At 37.4% G+C, this 16,331-nt stretch overlaps 1 protein-coding gene and 1 pseudogene across 1 annotated transcript in view; one reads left to right on the top strand and one right to left on the bottom strand.

Annotated features, from left to right (window-relative positions):
• Positions 1–16,331, bottom strand: part of ARID4B (AT-rich interaction domain 4B) — a 124,971-nt gene that overhangs the window by 92,619 nt on the left and 16,021 nt on the right. The gene's annotated exons all lie outside the window — the stretch shown is intronic.
• Positions 11,112–14,086, top strand: LOC107527196 (large ribosomal subunit protein eL20 pseudogene; annotated as a pseudogene).

Below are 16,331 nucleotides of genomic sequence, written 5' to 3'. Positions count from 1 at the left end.
ATACCATTTAAAAGGCCAAGAAGAAATGCTAGAAATATTAAAGATATAAGAAATTAATATATTACTAATCAAAGAATTTAGTGGCATATTTGAAGGGATTAAAATAAAAAAACCACAATCACTACATAAAGCATAATGGCACCTAATAATGGTCTCTAGTAGGTCCTAGTTAACCCAATAGTCACTTGGTCTGCCCTGAACACTGATATTGTGTGAAAACTGTTCACAGGCCTGACTTTGCTTACTTATATCCTCAAAGCTAAAGTTTTCATATGGTCTAGTAAACCCAAGATCTTTAGATTTTATCTCTCACTACTGCCTCTAACTCATAGAAGGAAATATGCTGCTATAGATTACTTCAGAGGATATAATAAGCTAAAGGCAACCTTGTGTTTGGTAGACTTTGGGATAATAATATGTAAATTTAGTCAATGCAAAAATTAAGTTTTGTGGGTATGTGAGATTTTGGAAGCACAACTGGTAAACCAAGGTGCTGTGGACAATGGATGAAGACTACTCTATAAGAAGAGTTAACCTGGACACTATAGAAGTGTTTCTGCAGGTCTCTGAAGACTCACCAATTAAAAACAGAATTTTTGGAGAATATGAATATATGTATAAAATAAAGCTTGTGCTTTCAACAGACCCCAAAAAGTTTAAGAATTCCTATTGCATTATGGTTTTTCATAAAAGTTAACTAATTAAAATGGGAGAAAGGGAGAGAAAAAGAATACTAGAAGCAGAATAATTAGATTAAACAAATGTGGAAATATTTACTCCTTATATATTTTTTAATATTATAACAAAATAATAAATTTGACATCTTTCAAATACAAAAAAACAACTCTAGGTAAACAGGAAAAGTTTGCCCACTGGTATAAATAAGCAAATAGAGGCAGAACTTTAAGTGATTTTAAGAAGATAACTAATTAGAGGCGTAACTAACTAACCTTGGATTTCTACTCAATATTGTTCCATGCTGCCTATCAGGTAGTGACAACCCATCATGTTTTAAAAATGTGTCGGTAACTAACATATAAATTAAATTACTCTACCTATTCAGGAGCCAATGCCAAAAAACATTAAAAAGAAAAATTACTTGCAAACTATGTTTAGAAATATATAAAGAGCCCCGCCTGCATGGCTCAGCAGTTGAGCGTCGACCTATGATCCAGGAGATCATGGTTTGATTCTGGTCAGGGGACCTGCCTGGGTTTCAGGCTTGATCTCCAGTAGGGGGCGTGCAGGAGGCAATAGATCCATGACTCATCACTGATGTCTGTCTGTCTGTCTCTCTCTCCCTCCCTCCCTCCCTCTTCCTCTCTCTGAAATCAACAAAGACATATTAAAAAAAAAAACCTCCACGGGAAGCTGTGTTAGTGGAGGCCCCACATTTTCCTGAGCAAAATACCAGGTTCTCACAGAAAAAATCAGAGAAAAATTCCCTCGTGCCCTGGCTGGATGCTTTCCATCCGCAGTCAGGGCACATACAAGAATTGGCAATGAATGCGTAAATAAGTGGAGCAACAAATCAATGTTTCAAACAAATGAATATTTTTCTCCCTTCAAATCAATATTTTTTTTAATGGATGGATGGATGGATGGATGGATGGATGGAAGGAAGGAAGGAAGGAAGGAAGGAAGGAAGGAAGGAAGGAAGGAAGGAAGGAAGGACTTATTCCCTTGAAGGAAGGAAGGAAGGACTTATTCCCTTGTGACCCTAGCAGGGAAAGGGGGAAAACTTTCACCATTCTGACATAAGCCCAGACCCATTCTGTTTTTCTAAACAAGGCCTACCCTCAAGAGAAACTATTTTATCAGAGCCTAAGTGACCTGGGGGAAGGAAATTCTCAACTTCAGCCCCTCAAGCCTTCTTGTCTCATCTAAGGAAGAGAAGGGCCAGAGAGCACTTGACCTGAAAGGTCACAGCCCTGGGGCACCTGCACAGGAAAAGAATAAGACCTGATCAAGGGTTATAGGATGCTTCCCCTTCCCCCACACCTTTCCACCACATCAACAGAACTCCTGTATAATAAAACAGATTACAAGTGAAAAAACTGCATGTATCAGACCTTATTTAAGAAGACTTTAGGAAAACTCAAAGATAAAAACAAGAACAGTAGAGGAAATTTTAGCTTCTGATACCTACAGCTACAGAAAATAAACAGCCAAATTCTGCCCTGGCTGGCATGGCTCAGTGGTTAAAGCATCGGCCTGCACACTAAGGGTCTCGGGTTTGATTCCTGGGCAAGGGCATGCACGTACCTGGGTTGCAGGTCCGATCCCCGCCCCAGGTTGGGGTGTATGTGGGAGGCAACCAATCGATGTGTCTCTGTCACACGGGTGTTTCTCTCCCCCTCCTCTTTCTCTTCTCCCTTCCACTCTCTAAAATCAATGGGTCATAGCACTCAGCAAGAGGAAGACAAACAACCCAATTAAGAAACGGGCAAAGGACTTAGACACTTCTCCAAAGAGGACATTAGGATGGCCAAGAGACACATGAGAAAATGCTCAACGTAGATAATCATCAGAGAGATGCAAATTAAAACCACAATGAGGTATCACTTCACACCTGTCAGAATGGCTGCCATCAACAAATTAACAAACAACACGGGCTGGCGAGGGTGTGGAGGAAGGGGAACCCTAGTACACCGCTGGTGGGAATGCAGACTGGTGCAACCACTGTGGAAAACAGTATGGAGGTTCCTCAAAAAATTTGAAATGGAGCTGCCACTTGACCCAGTGATTCCACTCCTAGGAATGTACCCTAAGAATCCTGAAACATTCATCATCAGAAAGAATATATGTACCCCGATGTTCATAGCAGCACAGTTTACAATAGCTAAGATCTGGAAACAGCCCAAGTGCCCATCAGTAGATGAGTGGGTAAAAAAGCTGTGGGACATTTATACCATGGAATACTACACACCTGTAAAGAAGAAGAATCTCATACCCTTTGGGACAGTATGGATGGACCTGGAGAATATTATGCTAAGTGAAATAAGCCAGGCAGCGAAAGATAAATATCACATGATCTCGCTTATACGTGGAATCTAAAGAACTTAATAAACTGATGAACAGAATAGATTCAATGACATGGAAGCATAGATGAGACTGATGAATGTCAGAGGGATGGAGGAGGGCGGATGGGGAGAGAGTAACCAAAGAATTTATATGCATATATGCACAACCCAAGGACATGGACAATGGTGGGGAGACGGACTGGGGAGGGGGAAGGGACAGGGTAAAACCAGTCATTGGGGAGAAAAAGGGACATCTGTAATATTTTAAACAAAAATAAAATTTTAAATAAAATAAAAAATAAATTAAAAAATGAAATAAAATCCTTCCATATTAAAAAAAAAAAAAATCAATGTGAAAAATATCCTCACTCCTCTGGTGAGGATAAAAAAACAAAAAAACATAGCCGATAAACATAAAACTTCCCATTAAAGGCCTATACACTGTATACTCAATTCCTTTTACCTTTACATCAAGTCCAGCCATCAATAAAAATAGCAAGGCATGCTAACATGGTTTGAAGAAAGAGACCATGTATCAGAAATAGACTCAGATATGGCAAAGATGTTGGAATTATCAGACGAGGAATTTAAAGTAAATGGCAGGCATCAGTCCACTTTCCCCTAAATACTTAAGCATAAATATTGCCTTTTTAGTTTGTAAACTAAAAACCATATCCCTCACCCAGAAATCTGAAATTGAAATATCCATTCTTTGTAATAACGATAATAAATTCTTTTATCCTTGGAATGGGGGGTTGCAGGGAGAATTTGGCATAGAATACTAAGCACCCGGCAGCAAACTTTCCTCCCATTCTTCCAGTTCCTTCCTTCTACCCTTTCCCCCATTTCTTCTGTTCCCTCCATCACTAGGTGGGGAAAGAACAAGAGAAAGAAAAGGAGAAAAATGGCTGAGAATTAGGTTTTATGATTAACCATTCATTAATCCACATATTTGACCTAAAGCCTATATAATATACCAGGCATTAGTTAGGAACTAGAGATACAACCTAAGAGCTAGTCTGTTTTCAAGGAATCTAGTGGAAGAGACAGTTAAACAAGCGAGCAATTACAACACAAAGATAACTACTGCAATCAGGTTCTATACAAGGGGAGCACAAAGAAGGAAAATCAATCTTAGGACACCAGGGAAGGATATGTGAAAGTAAGCCTGGGAAAAAGAATCAAAATGTGTAATGAAATGAAATTAGAAATACAGACTCTGGAGAAGTACAGTGCAAGGAGAAAGGTGACAATAAGAGAGACTACAATTATTAATGACCAAATCAAGAAGTATTTTGATAGCCAACAGAGAAGCATGGCCTGAAAGCAACAGGAAAATCATTATAAAATTTTATGCAGAATGACATGATCTGATGACGTCTTAGATCACTGTGGTTGCCATGTGGAAAATGGGCTCCAAGAATACAAGACAGAATCAGAGAAACCTGTTAGGATTCTCTTTTGCCATAATCTAGAATGAGATATAATGTAGGGACAGAGAGAGAAGGACCAACTAGAGACATCTCTATATTTAGTGACTAACTGAATAAAGGGATAAAGAAGAATTTCATCTTTCTTCGTCTCACTGTTGATTCCCATTTCATAAGAACAGATCTGGACCAGTAAATTAAGAAAACTAAACGAGAGAGAGATCCAGACTGCAGGAGAGACTATAAAAGCAAGGGAGAAGACAAGAGAAAATTCCAGAGAGGCTACAGGGGAAGAACAGCTCTATGTTTACCTTCTTGAATGCATTAGAAACTACTAGTATTTATGATAGTATGTGGGAAAGGGATAGTATTCTTAGTTTTGTATTTGCCCTAAAGTGATGAACATGCACCACACATCAAGCAAATTAATGTCTAATTATCAGCAAATTACTAAACTATATCTTTATTCTCCACCTAGTGATTCAACTAGCAGCTTCTATTTTCAATAAGAACTGTTAAATGAGACCTGGTTGGTGTGGCTCAGTTGGCTGGGCATTGTCTCGTGCACCACGAGTTTGCTAGCTGATTCCCAGTTAGGGCAAATGCCCAGGTTTCGGGCTTGGTTCCCAGTAGGGGGCATGCATGAAGCAGCCGATCCATGTTTCTCTCTCACATCACATTTCTCTCCCTCCCTCCTCTCCATTCCTCTCTCTCTAAAATCAATAAAAACATATATATATATATATTTTTTTTAAATGTATCTTTATTGATTTCAGAGAGAGGAAGGGAGAGGGAGAGATAGAAACATCAATGATGAGAGAGTAGTCACTGATCAGCTGCCTCCTGCACGCCCCTGACTGGGGATCGAGCCTGCAACCCGGGCATGTGCCCTGATCAGGAATTGAACCGCGATCTCCTGGATCCTGGGTCGATGCTCAACCATTGAGCCATGCATGGCTGGGCAAAACACATTTTTTTTAAAAAGAACTGCTAAATGAGCCTGACAAAATGTGATCATATTCTCATATGAATTCTTGGTCCCCCCAAATTTAGTCTTTTTTAATCACACAAGTTAATACATAAATTCACTTGCTTTATAAAAATATAAAAAATAGCCCAGCTGGGTGTGGCTCAGCGGTTGAGCGTCGACCTAGGATCCAGGCAATTGGGGTTCAGTTCCCGGTCAGGGCACATGCCCGGGGTTGTGGGCTAGGCAGCCGATCAATGACTCTCTCATCATTGATGTTTCTGTCTCTCCCTCTCCTTTCCTCTCTCTGAAATCAATAAAGACATATTTAAAAAAAAAAAAAATATATATATATATATATATATAAATACATATATATACAAAAAGGAAATGTCTCTCTTCATCTTCTCTTCTCATACTTCTCATCAACATAACTACTGTCACCTATTTAGGGCGCCCTTCCAGCCTTCTTTCTCTGAATTTACAGGTATCTGTATACAAAACAACATACTTTTATTGCCAACATATGTTTAAAATTAGTTGTTAGTTATGCAATCTATGAAAATATTATCCTTGTACAAATAATAAAATGTTAAAGTCCTAAATTACCAGACCCAATCCCAATCCCTTCCCATTGGTAACCACTTTTTCATTTTGGCATATGTCCTTCCAGATTTTTTTCAGACTCTTCCATTTATATACATCTATAAGTATCCATATATAATATTCTGTGAATATTTTTACATAATTGGTACTAAATTTAATACACTGTCTTTCAAGTTTTCCTTTTCACTCAAAAAATGTTTTGGAGATCTTTCCAATCAGTAAACACTGACTATCAAATTGTTTTTGTGGTATAATCATTGTAGGAATTTACCATGGCTTGTTTAGCTTGTCCTCTATTAATGATATTAAATGATTTCTAGTTTTTTATTATTACCAAGAAGGCTGCAATAAACATATCCAAACATGCTTCTTATGCACCTGTACAAGTGTTGCTCTAGGGCAGATATCAAGAGGGAGAAACACAATATGCACATTTATTTAAAGAATTAATGCAAATTCCCCAAGAATTTCTAAAATATCATTCTGGTACCTTGAAGACCAATACATAATAAAAAAAGATTCTTATTTACAGTGAGGTGTTCTATTTTCAACTAAAGCTTTTCCAGTACTGAGAGAATTTAACAATGTGGTATCTTGAACACAAATCAATATTAATTTCTTCACCAGTTATTAGCAATGCAATACCTTAATAGTCTTGGAAATACATGTATTCAATCTGATGATAATTATCAAAGTTAAAAACACATATAATCCTAGCCCCAGGAACATACACCTAAGTTTATCCAACAGATATACTTGTACATGTGTGAGAGCGTATGTTACCCGTTCAAAGGTATTGATCACAGATGCAAGTCAGTAGATCTAGCTAAATCTCTAATTTAATTCAAAGTGATAATGAGTTATGAACTTGGAAGGATATTAAATATGTGCCTAACTTTAAGTAGCAAATTAACTCAAAGTTGAGAAGCTATTAAAGAAAATGTTGATAAATTTAACCATAAAAAATTCTGCATGGCTACAAACAACAACAAAATACCTAACAAATCCAAAAGACAAACCCTAGCCCGGCCGGGCATGGCTCAGAGGTTGAGCATCGACCTAGGATCCAGGCGATCGGGGTTCAATTCCCAGTCAGGGCCATGCCCAGTTGCAGGCTTGATCAATGACCCTCTCATCATTGATGTTTCTGTCTCTCTCTCTCCCTCTCCTTTCCTCTCTCTGAAATCAATAAAGATTAAAAAAAAAAACCACACAAATGACAAACCCTAAAAAAAATGATTTGTAATCCACATTACTAACAAAGAGCTAACCTCCCATATACAAAGAACACCCGGAAATTAGTTATTTTTAAAAAGACCAGTCGGCGTGGCTCAGCGGTTGAGCATCAACCTAGGAACCAGGAGGTCACGGTTCAATTGCCAGTCAGGGCACATGCCTAGGTTTTGGGATTGATCCCCAGTAAGGGGCATACAGGAGGCAGCTGATCAATGACTCTCTCATTATTGACGTTTCTATCTCTCCGTCTCTCCCTTCCTCTCTGAAATCAATAAAAATATATTTTAAAAAATAAAATAAAAAGACTAACCATTCAACAGAAAAATGGACATAAGAGGTAGTAGATATAGAAATATAAGTGGTTCTTAAATATATGAAAAGATGCTGAAACTCATGCATAAGAAAAATGAAAATAAAAACTAGTCCAAGATACCATTTTTCACTATCAGACTGGCAAAGGTTTGTACGTCTGGTAACATATTGGCTGGTAAGGTTTGAAAAAGCAAGCAATCACCTTGCTGGGGAGAATGCAAAGCTGTATAACCTATATGGAGAAAAAATGGCAATAATTATCAAAATAAAAAATGCATATACCCTTTAAGCAGTATCCCTACTTCACAGAATTTATCCTAGAGATATTCTCGCACATGTATGAACTGCTGCAAAAGCAAAGGGTCAACAGAAACCCAAACATCCCAAAGTAGGGGAGTGGTTAAATAAATTACATTACATCCATAAAACTGATTAGTATATTATTGTAAAAATGAGGAGGTTGGCCTGGAGCTGGGATTGCCTGGGGCTAAAGATGGGAGCAAGGATTGACTGCAGATGGGGAGGAGGGAACTTCTTTGGGGTGAAAAAGTGTTCTAGAACTAGACTGTGGTAATGAATGTACAACCCTATATATTTATTTTTTTTAAATCACTGATTTTTACACTTATAATGACTGAACTTTTGGTATAAAAATTATACCTCAACAAAGCTGTTAAAAGAACACACAAATAAGGGCATTCTCCATGCACCGATACAGATCTCCTAGATGTGCTAAGTAACAAAACCAAAAAATACAGACAGTATTATAATTTTAAAACTGAAGGTAATAAAAAAGAAAAAGATGACAAATTTATGTTTGCTTTTCTTTCTTTTTTAAAAATTGACTTGAGGGAGGGAGGGAGGGGGCTCGAGCCGCGTGTTCCACTTATTGATGCATTCATCGGCTGCTTCTTTAATGTGCCCCCCTGACCGGAGATCGAACCCACTCGAACCAACTGAGTAGCTGGCCAGGTCCAGGGCCTGTGTCTGCTTATCTATGCATAAGTAACTCCGAAATGATACACAAGAAACAACAATGGTTACCTGTGCAGAAGGAAGGAAAACTCAAGACATGGAGAGAAGAGGTGGGAATGAAAAGTGTTTTGCTATGTTCCTTTGTATTTCTTTTAACTTTTCAGCCACATAAATATTTAACCATTCAAAAAATTAAATTAAAAATAGATATTTGGGCTTCAACAATATGGATATATCCTCTAATATAAGCTGACTACTGCTGCAATTCATGACATTATTTTGTGAACAGTTGAATGTGCCTCCAGAAACCCTGCACCCTCAATATTCTAGGAACAGTTCCAGTTTCAAAGATTCAATTCCAATGTTATTGATTTATGTATCAATAAAAGCAATGGGAAATTCCAACTTTTCCAGGTTACATCTACAATAACGTGGGAAAAACACGAAAAAAATTATGTTTTAAGTCACATGACCCAGTTTAAGGCTGATCCACAATATACATAAAACTTGAAATTCGGACTTTTTATGACTTTTTAAATTTTTTACTGGGCAAGGTAAGTTTTTACATCTATTGGTAGGTAACAGTAAGAGAACAGGTACAAAGTGGACCCCAAAGTCTTTGCTGGGCAGAAAAACAGGAAATGAGTCCTTTGGGAATATACTTACAGGGGAGAAAAGCTGCAAGGAGAAACTGAACAGTCAAGAAAGAAAGCTACACGGAAAAGTTGTACACTCAAATGAATATAAAGTTCTTCTAAGACCCCCACAATACACTCATCTCTATATAGCTGTAACACTGTCTCCTCAAAACCTACAGGGCTGCAGCAAATCTAGGATCTACAAAGATAGAGTTCTTATTCAACTGATCGCTCACCAAGTGCCAGGCATTAAGCTTTAGTAATACTATACCATTTAATCACACAATAACACTGACACAGGTAGTGTTTTCCTTAGTACCTAAGTACAGTAACTAAAAATCAACACCACACAATTGTCAGGTTCAAGGTCAAAAATATATATGCTACAAAAGATGATTTCCACTTTTCCTCCCTTAGTTTTTTCTACATTTGAATTGCTGATCATTGTTAGAAGTTAAAAAATTTTATAATAAAACAGTACATGCTAATAAAAAATCAAACACCATAACTGCACAAAGTAGACACTAAACATTTTCTATGCTCTCACCCTCTAGAGACAATTAGTGTTAACAACTTGTTACAAGTCTTTCTAGACCTTTACTAGGAAGTATTAACAGTTAATGTCCCTATTTCAATAAAGGGGGGAAAAGACCTATATAAGTCTATATCCCTTAACTATATTACACCAGTAAAAATTGATTTTTTAAAAATATGGCAATTCACTAATCCATGAGATAAAACATCTTACTTATCTAAACAGTACAAATGTAAGCAAAGGCAAACCATTTCCCAAACCTTGGGATGTCACCTTTGGATATGACCACATAGAATATTTTTAAAAGCCCAGATACTGAATAAAAGAAAAAAGAAAGACAAGAGGAAGCTAGGGCCAAATAAAGTCTAGCAAAAGCCAGCACAATAGTATAACCAGTTTGTCACCATCTACCTACTCAAGAGCTGATTTTAACATCTATTTCTGTGGTAGCTAAGCAATAAGAAAAGTACCTAGTCTGGCAAATTTAAGTCACATAATCGGAAAGTTTGACCCTAAATCATAAATTCAATATATCAACCTACAAAACATCTTTAAATCATTAACTAATTGGGGGGTGGGGGGGTTTACATGGAACATTCATTGATTTTCTGCAGATATCACAATCACAACTTTTGAAATTCTAAAAAGCAATATGTAAACAACTATTTACTGCCATCTAGCAACCATCTGGTCATTTGGAAAATTTACACTGGACTTTTAAATTTGAACCTTAAAAACTCATGCAAGCATAAATTAAAATTTCAATAAAAACATGGTAAAATAACGATTTCTTTTTTCCCCATTTCTTTAGTTTGTGTTAGGATATGGGGACAATAATGATATGCTAACAAGCAGCACCTTTTTAAAAATACCCCCAACATTAGGAAACCATGTAAATATTTTACATCCAAAAAATTAAAAAAGAAAACAGAGTAATCCCTAAAAATAAAAAACAAACTGAAATATATGATCTGTTTATCAAGTTGATAAGATAAGTGCATAGAATCAATGATTTCAAGTCACTTTAAAATAAGTATTCTGTTCTTATATCCTAGTGGAATACAACCTAAGGACAAAAGAAACACAAAGAAATCTTAAATTGTATTATCAGTCTTATAGTAAGACTAGTATTACAGCAAGGATGGACCTGGAGAGAGCACTATGCTAAGTGAAATAAGCCAGTCAGAGAAAGATAAATACCATATGATTTCACTTATATGTGTAATCTAATGAACAAAATAAACAAAACTGAAACAGACTCATAGATTTAGAAAACAGATTGACAGTTGTCAGAGGGGCGGGGGGTTGAGTGGAAGGATTAAGGAAAAAAACGGAAAATCTCATTAGATACAGCCTTTTGTGGGTGGTGGTGAACACGGAGAAAATGCTATGAAGGCCTCGGGCACCCCTGAGACAGTACAAGGTGGTGGGGCACCGCCTGCTCACCCCCAAGTGCCACACACTGACCCTCTACCGCATGCATATCTTTGCACCTAACCATGTGTTTGCCAAGTCCCACTTCTGGTACTTTGTGTCTCAACTGAAGATGAAATCTTCAGGGGAAACTGTTTACTGTGAGCAGGTGTTCCAAAGATCCCCCCTTCGGGTTAAGAACTTTGGCATCTGGCTGCACCACCATTCCCGCAGTGGCACCCATAACAGGTAGCAGGGGTACTAGGATCTGACCACCGAGGGCACCATCACCCAGTGCTACAGAAACATGGGAGCCCAGCACTGTGCTTGCACCCACTCAATCCAGATCATGAAGGTGGATCCAGCAAGTGCCATGGATCAGCAGTCAAGCAGTTCCACAAGTCCAAGATCAAGTTCCTGTTGCCCCACCAGGTCCTTTGTTGCCAGCAAAAGCCATACTTCACCACCAAGAGGCCCAACACCTTCTTTGAGATGCAGGGCTTCCTTGTCCCCTGGTCTGCCCAAATAAACTTCTTGGGGGGGAAAAAACAGCAATTCATAGACACAGGCAACAGTGTGGTGATTATGATTACAAGAGGGAAAGGGGGGTGGGGGAGGTAAAAGAGGGTAAAGGGGGAATAAATGGTGACATTAAAAGAACCTTGGATGGTGAACACACAATACAATATACAGATGATGCATTATAGAATTGCACTTGACACCTATATAATTCTATTAACCAGTCACCCCAATATATTCAATAAATTTTTTTTAAAAGACTAGTATTGTTGTTTCAAAACTTATATATGTTATATGTAATATATGTTAAAATTGTTAGGAATCAAGATTCTCAGCATAAAATTAAAAAGGTAAAAAAACAAAATAATTTAAATCAAAAGTGTAATTTTTCATGGGAATTGGAAACACATGTATAAAGTCATTTATTTCTCTTTAAAAACAAAGGAACAAAAACCACCTCATTTCCTGGATCTAAACACTAAAAAAAAAAAAAAAAAAAAGCCTAAAAGCAATGCGAAACCAGTAGCAATGAACACCCCTACAACCCTGACTGTGGTCTCTCAAAACAATTTCCACTTGAGAAAACCAGGGTTCCCCAAAGAAATATCTGATTCTAGGTCTGGGGCAGGAAATGTACAAGATGAACCCAAGATCCTTATGCCAAAAAGAAAGTTAGTTATCAAAAACTAAAGGGATCAAGTTCAAAAGAACACAGGAACCCATGTGAAGGGATTCAACTGGTCAAAGATAGGACAATTAAAATATCAAAAACAGCAACCACAGCCCTGGCTGGTATTGCTCAGAGGTTAGAGTGTCAGTCCACGCACGGAAGAGTCTCCGGTTTGATTCTCTGTCAAGGGCATGTTCGTACCTGGATTGCAGGTTCAATCCCCCGCTCAGGTTGGGGCACATACAGGAGGCAACCAATCAATGTTTCTCTCTCACATCAATGTTTCTCTCTTCCTCCCTCCCTCCCACTCTATCTAAAAGCAATGGAAAAATATCCTTGGGTGAAGATTAACAAAAAAACAAACAAACAAAACAGCAACTACAATGGATTAAAACACATAGAATACATTAAAATCTGTAATATTTTTAAAAACTAAAACAAAACAAAGTAAGATTTATTGGTCACTTTAGGAAGTTCCTAAGTCACAAACTGATTCTAAAAATCAACAAAGTGAGAAGAAAAATAATCATTTATGCTGCATTTCTGTATTGTAAGATCACTAAATATATAGAATTTCAACTTAATAAATGTAGAAAAAGTGATATAATTAGAAAACCAATTTGCAATCCTTATATAAATGGATCAGTCAACAATCACTAGCGGTTGTTAAAACCACTGAGTGAAAGTTGACAGGAACTTGATAACAGGTAAATAAGGCTGACAACACCTAAAACCACTGACAATCTTAGCAATACTAAAAGTGAATCAACCTATGTACCCCTGATAATATGTAGTCAAAAAGTACAGCACCTCCTCCTATGAAGTACTCGCATCACAAAGCCTCTAGAACTAATCACCAGTTTACAGGAAATACAGAGGGGACTGAATAAAACCACAAAGATGCAATGGTCCACAGAATGCGGGAAATTCTACGGGGTAAATGATTTCTTCAAATAAATGGCATTAAAAGGGAAGAGACTCGGTAGAGAGACTAGGCTTAAAAGATGTATCTTTCAAAGTGCAATGTGAGGACTTTATTTGGATCCTAGTATAAACAAGCCAAGTGTAAAAGACATTTTTGAGACAATCAGAAATCTGAACATGTTCCAACTATAGGATGACTTTAAGAAATTACCATTAATATTATACCTTGTGACAATGGCATTGTGCTTATGCTTTGTAAAAAGATATGGATTAAATACTAGATGAAATAATATGCGTGAAATGATACCTGGGATTTCCTTTAAAATGCTACATGGAGATGGGTAGGGGAAAGAAAGCAGTGGAGTGAAACAGATAAAACAAGAATGGCAAAATGCAGACAACTGCTAAAACTAGGTGATCAAAAGTACATGAAAATTTACTGAGATTCATTTTTGCTTGTTTTAAATTTCCACAATAAAGTTTTAAAGTTGTATCACCAGCATTTTGTTACCCTTAAGTATATTAATCTCTAATCCTCTATTTTTATTACTTTGAGTCTCCAAAATTTGAAGATCATTGAATTTTCCAAGAATTAAAACTTTATAAGGTTTCAAATAATGTATGTACATTAGTCTGAAAACTAATTACATCACATTAAATGTATATAAAAATTACTACCTGCATTACAAAGTCATCTGTGTCTAGCCACTAGACTGGTTAACTATTTGATTTAGCAGACTGATGCTTAGGTAGGCATACTGCTCCAGTTTACTTCAATTTTGCTTGAGATCTTCATTGTACTTAATTAGGGACCCATATTTGTTTCATCAACAGGTAATCACAGCTAATACTACAATAAAGACAATTTAAGTTAGAACTTAGGGGCACGGAGATAAGAAACTAAATCACACCATTAATGTCTGCCATGAAAACTGGCTTCAATTCATAAACAGAGACATTTTATTCATTAAAAATGGTAGTCTTATAAGTCTCTCATTGTACTTTCCACAGCCACCTTAATGTCTGAATCTAATCCAAGTTTGTATACATAAGGTTTTTAGTGTTTTTCTAGGGGATGAACTGTGTGTTTTAAAAAACTATCCAGCCCAGCCAGGCATGGCTCAGTAGTTGAGCATCGGCCTAGGATCCAGGAGATCGCGGTTCAATTTCCGGTCAGGGCACATGCCCAGGTTGCAGGCTCGATCCACAGTTGGGGGCATGCAGGAGGCAACCGATCAATGACTCTCTCATCATTGATGTTGAGAGACATCTCCCTCTCCCCTCCTCTCTCTGAAATCAATGTTTTTTCAAAGAACACAACTATCCAAAAGTTTAATATCCTAATGACAAATAACAAAAGCTGAGAGTTCAGCTAGTCAAAAATTAACACCAGACACTAATACATCAGGGAGCTATTTACTCATAGAAAGAAACACTTCTTGCCTATGTATGACTATCTAACTCTTCCTTGTGAGATCTTAATCCTGGCACTGGTTTAGAAGTGGGGCAGTTCTCTGGGATATAATGGAAAGGAGCACTGGATTATTAATTAAGACAGCCAAGTGAGGACACTGGACTAGATCAGAATGTGAATTCATAATTCTTATCTAGCAGTGGTAGATGCTAAAGCACTATCCTGGCAAAGGATTCTAAGGCTTCATTTAGGACCATGGGAAAAGAGTCTTTAAAGTCCCTAACAGTTTTGCATGTTTTTTTAAAAATATATTTTTATTGACTTCAGAGAGAGAAAGGAAGAGAGACAGAAACATCCATGGGAGTCATGGATCGGCTGCCTCCTGCACACCGCCAACTGGGGATCTAGCCCGTAACCCTGCATGTGCCCTGACTGGAAATCTCCTGGGTCCTAGGTGGATGCTCAACCACTGAGCCACACCCAGCTGGGCCCTAACAGGTTTTAAATGTATAATACAAAGCATCTAGAAGTGGAAAAGAATGTGGGTTTATTGGTATCTTTTTATTGAACCACAGGAATTTAAATATTTAGTCCTGTTCTTAAACATCCAAACGAATGGCTGAAACAGTCTCCCTCCCCACTAAATCACTCCACTTCAGTTCCTCCATAAAAGGAACCCAGAAAAACTAAGGGGAAAAAACACTTCCCCTTGTTTTTTTCACTCTATCCAGCAAAATAAGGTGGCTAAGAAGGCAAGCTCCACAATGAACACAGAGGAATACAAGTACAGCCACTATGGGAAATAATATAAAAGTTCCTTAAAAAACTAATAATAGAGCTATCATGGTATCCAGTAATTATAATTAATTTGAACTTGAATGTTAATATTCAATTGGGTTATTAGAAAACTTTTATGAATGTTTAGAATCTGTAAACTTTATGAACTCTAAATACAGGTCAAGCATCTCCAATAAAAATTCAGGATCCAGCCCTAGCTGGTTTTGCTCGGTGGTTAGAGCGCCAGCCTGTGGACTGAAGGGTCCTGGGTTCAATTCCTGCCAAGGCATATACCTTGGTCGCAGGCTTGGGGAACATGTGAGAGGCAACCAATCAATGTCTCTCTCTCACATCGAAGTTTCTCTTTCTCCCCCACCCCAATCTCTGAAAAGCAATGGAAAAAATATCTCAGGCGAGGATTTTAAAAAAAAGTGTGTGTATACATTTTTGGGGACAGTGTATATATTAACCAGTTACCTCAATAAAAATTAAATTATTTTTTGAGAGAGAAAGAGAAACATCTAGCCATTGTTTCACTTATTTATGCATTCATTGGTTGCTCCTTATATGTGCCCTGATGGGGATCAAACCCACATCCCTGGCATACAGAGATGACGCTCCAACCAACTGAGCTACCCAGCCAGGGCCAAAATTAATTAATTTTTTATAAGTTTGTACTCTTGCCCAGCCAGCAAGATTCAGTTGGTTGGAGCATTGCTGTACACCAATGAATGCATAAATAAGTGAAACAAATCTATGTGTCTGTCTCCCTCTGTCTCACACTCTAAATCAATTTAAAAAAAAAATTTTTTTTTAATGTACTAAGTATAGTTGATGGACTGAGTAGAAAGTCTGGATCAGCAAAGATATCCTAGTCAACAGAACCCTGAGT

Source organism: Miniopterus natalensis, chromosome 21 (assembly GCF_054644295.1).
Source record: "Miniopterus natalensis isolate mMinNat1 chromosome 21, mMinNat1.hap1, whole genome shotgun sequence".
Taxonomy (NCBI): domain Eukaryota; kingdom Metazoa; phylum Chordata; class Mammalia; order Chiroptera; family Miniopteridae; genus Miniopterus; species Miniopterus natalensis.
This window is presented reverse-complemented; position numbering and strand designations above follow the sequence as displayed.